The sequence below is a fragment of the Cygnus olor genome, chromosome Z, assembly GCF_009769625.2.
Source record: "Cygnus olor isolate bCygOlo1 chromosome Z, bCygOlo1.pri.v2, whole genome shotgun sequence".
Lineage (NCBI taxonomy): Eukaryota > Metazoa > Chordata > Aves > Anseriformes > Anatidae > Cygnus > Cygnus olor.
Genome location: NC_049198.1, coordinates 49,477,183 through 49,484,092, shown reverse-complemented (window position 1 = coordinate 49,484,092; position 6,910 = coordinate 49,477,183).

The window sequence follows — 6,910 nt, the reverse complement described above, 5'->3', positions numbered from 1 at the left end:
CTGGACACACATAGATTTAGGACTCTGACTCATGACTGGATAGATTTAGCTGGGTTAGCTAAGGCAGCCGCTGCCTCAGCTGTTTGCCCCAGTCTTCTGCCAAAGGTTATTTTGGGCCTTCTGGATGGGATGGGGACCCACTCTTGTCCCATATGGACCTAATGCATCCCATGGAGGTGGAGAAGTTCAAAGGCAGGTACAGTCCCTGCTCAGCCACTTGGCCCTCCCTGCCTGTGGTGAGGAGCACCATGGAGGTTGGACATCCAGCGCCACTCATATAAACGTTTGCAAAAATGTTAACGGATAGTTGCATGTGTCTGAAAAAAAGACAGTGTTCAAGAAACACATTATTTCCCGTTGGAGGTTAATAATATTTCTCTGAAGCTTTTTGAAAGTAATGACTCTGGGGGACCACAGGTTTTGGTATCCAGCTCACAACACCCAAAGCGCTTTTATAAAATAGGTCAGATGCTTGAAATCGTATGAAAATAAGGCACTGTAAGTTCAAAAAATGAGTATCAGTGTTTCCTCAACAGTAAGTAATGTTCCTGAATTCATAGACTGCCACTTCCACACAATAACTGTATGAACTGCAGACGAGTAGCACCAAAACATCTCTCTCCATGCACAAGTAGCACAAATTATCTCACAGTCTGTACATGCGGGGACAAAAGAGGGAGGAGAGGCTGCCTGTGCTGTGAATGAGAAATGCTGCGTACTCTGCCACAGCCTCTCTGTCTTTGGAGGTGATTCAGCACTTCCTTTAACAGGGCTCCCCTCTGATGGTGGCTCCTCGTTTCCACGGGCCAGTTTCAGCCCCCTCATGAAGCAACACCACATACTCTCAGACTGATACATTTAAACAACGGCTTAAGCCTCATTTAGGCTAGCTGCTTTCTCAAGAACTACCAGAAAAAGCCCAATGGTCTTTTGTTCACAGTGCAGACACAAGTGAGAGGATGTCTCCAGCTGGTGTAAAGAGGTCCCACAGCACTCCACAGCTGCAGAGCAGGTAGGGATGGTTTACTATTGTTTTGTTTTTGTTTTTGTTTTTGTTTTTTAAAAAAGGTACTGTTGTTTATACTGAAGAAATGCACCAAGTCACCACTCAAAGGGTGGCGACATCACTTGAAGGCTGGCAGGACCAACAGCTGGAAAGCTGTACGAGAACACTCATGAGAAAATTACAGAAGAAGCTGGACTGTAAAATGCAACTAGTGCCATGGCATTGTGTTCCACCAACACAGGAGGAACGTGCTGCCTGAGAGGGTGTGAGGGCAGCATGACCTGCCGAGGGCAGATTTAGCAACCACCAGTGGTTGGGCCATAGCCAGCTTCCTGCTGTGGATGAAGGGGTTTCACAGAACCTCCAGCCAGGTCCCAGGACAGCAGGTGCACTGGTGGCCAGCCCACTCCAGAAAGCTGATGAAAAACATCTGCCTGCTTCCTCCACCAGCTTGAGCATTTTCCCACAGCCTTGAATCTTCTGGGGGATGACTGACAAGCTCTCTCTGTCTTGGTTTCCCCTAAAGAAGACCTAATCAACTGTAGGAGGCCCAGGGAAGTTCCTGAGCTGGGCCAGCACTGAGTGTGAAGCCCCACTGCAGGCAGCAGTGCCTTTGGCAGGCTGGCAAGGATGGGCTGAGGGCAGCTCATGAGGAGCCTGGCTATATTCTGTGCTCCAGCATGCCATGCAGTTTTTGGTTGCAAACAGCTAGCAGCCTGCCAGGAGATTGCTTTAAAGCAAACATAGGTACATCTACATCAGCTTGGAGACAGAGAAGTGACAGCAGGGTGGACATACCTTGCAGCTAGATAATTCAGACACTTCATTATCCAAGGCATTGGCAAGACTTTTTAGGGCTTCCACTGCATTTTCCCTAACTAATCAAGCTGAAGGCTCAGCGCAGACCTCACTGCCAAGACAGAGTACTGAGTGTCATGCACAATGGCTCCTTCTGGGTAACCCAGCCAGTTTTGCTAACAGGGACAGTCCGTTTTGGAGTGATGAATGCTACGTTATTGGCTGAAACTTGTTAGACAGGCGGAATTCTCTCAACATGATCTCCCAACAGAGGAGAACAAAATACAGGCAGGATACAGGCAGGCTTGTACTTTCCTGCTAATGCATTCATGAAGAAACAGAAAGCCCTGAGAAAGTACGCCTGCTCGCCTGCATTACCCGCATCGAGCTCCGTGCTGACAGAGTTTGTAGAGATGTTGGGAAATAATGTGTTTTTGGAACACTTAAACTATCATTGCCTCTGATTAAAACAATCCAGCTCCCAGTTTGGTATAGTCATGATCACATACTGTTCTAAACATATATTCCAGCCTCTCAATTTATGTTCCCAGTTTCATATCTGAAACCCATGATTTCGCAAAAGGTCATTTATACACCTTGAGTGAAGTAACATAAAATTACCTCCAATGTGGGCTTGGAAATAGCCTTCCTCCCCTCTTTCTCTTTGTGTGTTTGTGTGAGCGTGTGTTTGTGCATGTATATGTTCTTGAGTCGACATCTATTAAAGACTGAACTCATTTGTGTTGAACATGCCACCTACAGGGAGTGTTTTGGAGCAGTCAAGTTAGAGGAGATAGATAAAAGAGAAGAAGAAGAGGTAATGAATATGGAGTGTAAATGCCTTAGCAAAGTAATGGAGACATGTACTAACAGCAAGTGAAATTTGACCTTCTGGCTGAAAACCTGATAGCGAACCAATTGGAGAACTTTAGAAAATTGGATCAGCCTCAATGGGCACAGAGTAAACATTGGGAGTGCAATACAGTCTTATTAAACATAATGCACATTTAATGCATAATTTTATTGCAACCAATTTCATGCTACTGCCTTAAATGAGTCTGGGTCTACTTCCACTGTAGCAGTCCACTACCATTAGTGCCTCTTAAAAGAATTGCAAGGCCAGTAAACTATCACTGGTCTGATCTCTCCCTTAGCCCATACTTTCTGCTTCATAAACTCTCCCAGCTCCCACAGCTTGTAGTGAGATCTTGTCTTCGTTCAGTACACGGCTTTTGAAACACTAAACTGTTTTGGCAAGTCTTTCACAGATGGGAATGTTACAACATTTCCATTTTATGCTGGTGCAGTAAAGCAGTGAACCTTTGCAGCTATAGATCAGTCGTCTGAATCCCAGCCTTACAACAGGAGTTCCTGGAACCTATACAATCAGCCTAGTGCTGAAGATTTCTCAAGCACAGCAGGCAAAATCTTATTTTTCTAAGTGACAGCAATAGTGTTTGCCCTCTGACAGGAACAAGGAATAAGGAAAACAAATGATGCCGAGTGCTAAGAAAGTGAGTAGCCCCCTCACAGACAGATAGAGTATGGCTGGATTAACACAAAAGAAACTGCAAAAATGGAACAGTAAGTGCTTAATTTATACTATCAGGGTATGGAAATCCATAGTGAATTTCCAATCATTGCTTGCTGAGATCTTCACAGACTTCAGAGTTATTATCTGCGCCTTGTAGAAACGCCATCAAGAAATCTTTCAGTGTCATCCTGGGAATTTCTAGATATTAAAGACATCCTATCTTTAGTTGAGCTTGGATTTTCAATGGTCACAAATTTCAGGGGTGTTTGAGCCCAGAATCATGATCTGAGCCCATCCCCACATCCGAGATTGGTCCTTCCTGCTTTATCACAGAAAGCTGTTAGTAACATCTGCAGAAGAGTGCTGGTGGAGCTCTCTGTAGGGGTCTTGTTTGCTAAGCACCACATGTATAGGTATGTGAGAGCCATCACTTGCCCTGACAAGGTTTAGAGTTTCAGCTAGTAGCAAAATGCAGCTCAAGGCTGATACACACAGAGTCAAAGAGGCTACCACTGTTTCTGCCAAGGGGTATGAAGTCATGAGTCAAGCCTTCAGTGCTAGTGAAAAAATTTGCTTGTTTTTGGTTCACATTCTAAATTTTCAAACCCTCCCACTGTGATCACTACACCTAGAACTCACTTTTGCATTGGACAGGAAGCTAGAGAGCTGGAAGTTTTGTGGAAAGAAGACCCAAGAACCAAGATACTCTTTATTCAACTTCTGAGTGTGGTAACTGCAGAGAGCTAGAAAGGCTACTGGAGACCTGATATCAGAAGACCATGACTTGGGGATACTAGTGCATGAAAAATTGGACACGAGCCAGCAATGTGTGCTTGGAAGCCAGAAATTCAATGGTATCCTGGGCTCCATAAAAAATAAATGTGGCCACTAGGTTGAGGGAGGTGATTTTCCACCCCTACTCTGCTCTTCTGAGACTTCACTTGGAGTAATGCAGCAAAACCCCAGCAAAAGGAAGATACAGACCTGTTAAAGTGGGTCCAGAGGAGGGCCACAAAGATGATCAGAGGTCTGGAGCACCTCTCCTACAAAGAAAGGTTGAGAGATTTGGAATTGTTCACCCTGGAGAAGAGAGGCTCTTGGCAGAACTTATTGCAGCCTTGCAATACTTAAAGGTGCCTTGCAAGAAACATGGGGAGATACTCCTTACCAGGGTATGTAGTGATAGGGCAAGGTGTAATGGTTTTAAGCTAAAAAAGGGGAGATTTAGTTTAGAGGTTAGGAGGAAATTTTTCACTCAGAGGGTGGTGAGGCACTGGAACGAGCTACCTGAGAAGCTGTGGATGCCCCGTCCCTGGAGGTGTTCAAGGCCAGGCTGGATGGGGCTTTGGGCAACCTGATCTGGTGGGAGGTGTCCCTGCCCACGGCAGTGATGTTGGAACTGGGTGATCTGTAGAGATCCCTTCCAACCCAAACCATTCTATAGTTCTATAATTCTATGGTTCTGGAGCAGACAGGTGTCCACAAGTTTGGCCCCAAAATATAGTATGGATCTGTTGATGTTATAACAAAGTGTAATCTCTCTTGTCCCATTTATTTGGACAATATAAGAAATTCCAATCTATCTCAGGACTGAACCTAACATTTCACACTCCCTAAGAATTATCAGGCTGTCTTATGGTTTTGTGACATATTGAACTTCACAGCTTTTGGTGGACAGGGGAAACTGAATATCTTTTCTAAGACTCCGTGCATGTGCATACACTGAACTTCACCTGGTCACCTAAGTGACACAGCAAGCATATGCAGATAGGCTCAGCTGAGGGGGCAAACTTTTAAGCATATATGTAATTTCCAATAACAATTGTGTCTCTAAACATAGGTGATGGTTTTGCACATTTACGGAATTACGAATTACTGAAAAGCACTCCACAGATAAGGTTTTCGTTGCCATCTCCTATAAATCAAATTACCAAGAGATACATCTGATTGTGAACATACTTAAAAAATGCTAAAATCATGCAATTTTCCTCCACTTGTTTAAAACAAAAAATGATACCAATGTCAATCATTTTAACTATAAATACTGTCTGAGCAGCAACACAAAAGCATTTACAATGGTAACATGCACAAAACATTCTGGAGAAAAAAAAAATCAAGACAATAAAATACTTCAGCATCAGTCTCACCAGGATTTGTAAACTGGGAGGGAAAAAAAAAAAAAAAAAAAAAAAAAACAGTTAAAACAACAGAAAAGCATTATGATGCTTTCATGCTATGTCAAGTGTTGGAATTTACAGATGGTGGGCTAGGTGTGGTCTGTAGCCTGATTTCACATGTCCATTATTGTGAAGGGAGAGCTGGAGATGGACGGTGTAACTCTGGAGTTCCACTGATACATGGAAATGGGTAGCCCACCAAATATAGGAGTGAAAGATCGCTTTGGCCTCCAGCAAAGGAAGCATTTCCTCATTCTGGCTTGAAGTTGGCCTACCTACAAAGGATGAAGCGTGCCTCTCTAGACAGTGGCTGTCACATTTACACACTGCAGATGTACATGTACATTACGTACATGTAAAAGAAGATGCCTATGTGCATTTTCCTAGCACTTGCCATGCACAGCTGTACAACTCTAGAGAGACAGGCAAAGACAATGCCCTAACTTCCCATTGGAAAACTTCTGGCATTTTTAACTCAAATACATTAGGAACAAACTTGCTCAAAAGCTTTCCAAGGCAGCTAATATAAAGACAGGATGCTCTGAAACTGATAGAGTGCTGCAGGCAAGTGCACATCTATGGCTTCTGACTGACTGCTCACCCAGTAATGAAGTTTCTCAGAAACCTCGCAAACCGGAAGGGCGTGCAAATTTTTAAGGTTGCCAGATGAAGTACAGTGCCTATTTCTGAAGAAATTTGTCTGTATTTGTAGAATACCTGATTGAAAACTGTAACTTTTAATTTGTTAAGCAATGCAAGCAGTTTTGACACCATTCACCTCCAATTGGAATGAAACCTTGAAATTACCTATGAAATGAAGTTTTCTGAATAAAGTGTTCCAGAAATATCAAAATGACCTTGCTGAAATGTAAGACAACATTTGCCAGTTGAGGTCATATGTTTAAACACATAAACCAGGTGTAGTTGGAAAAAGTAGAAAAGATTTCCACTCTCAAAAACTTCTCTTTATGTTTGAAAAACTTCAAAGCTGAAAATAACTACTCTGAGCCAAATCAGATATATATCTGTTAGACTATCTCTGACAGAAAATTTCATTGGAAGCTACAGACTTTCTCTTGCTTATGTCCGGAGACTATCACAGCTGTAGTAAGATTACCCCTTCTCATGGGAGCTGTTCTTTCTGGCCTTTCAGCTTTGGCCACTAAGAAGTAAGAGAATTTTTTTCAAAAATTTAAATGAAATCTTTCAGCTTTGTCACAGAAGCATCTTCCCAATTGGAAACAAATGCAAAATAATCATCAGATGATGTCCTTTTTGGTTTTATTTTTATTTTATTTTTATTTATTTATTTTTTCCATAATGGGGTAAATTACTGACACATTTATAATCTACTGGTAGACTAGTTTCTTTTAATGATAGGTGATTTAATCTGCT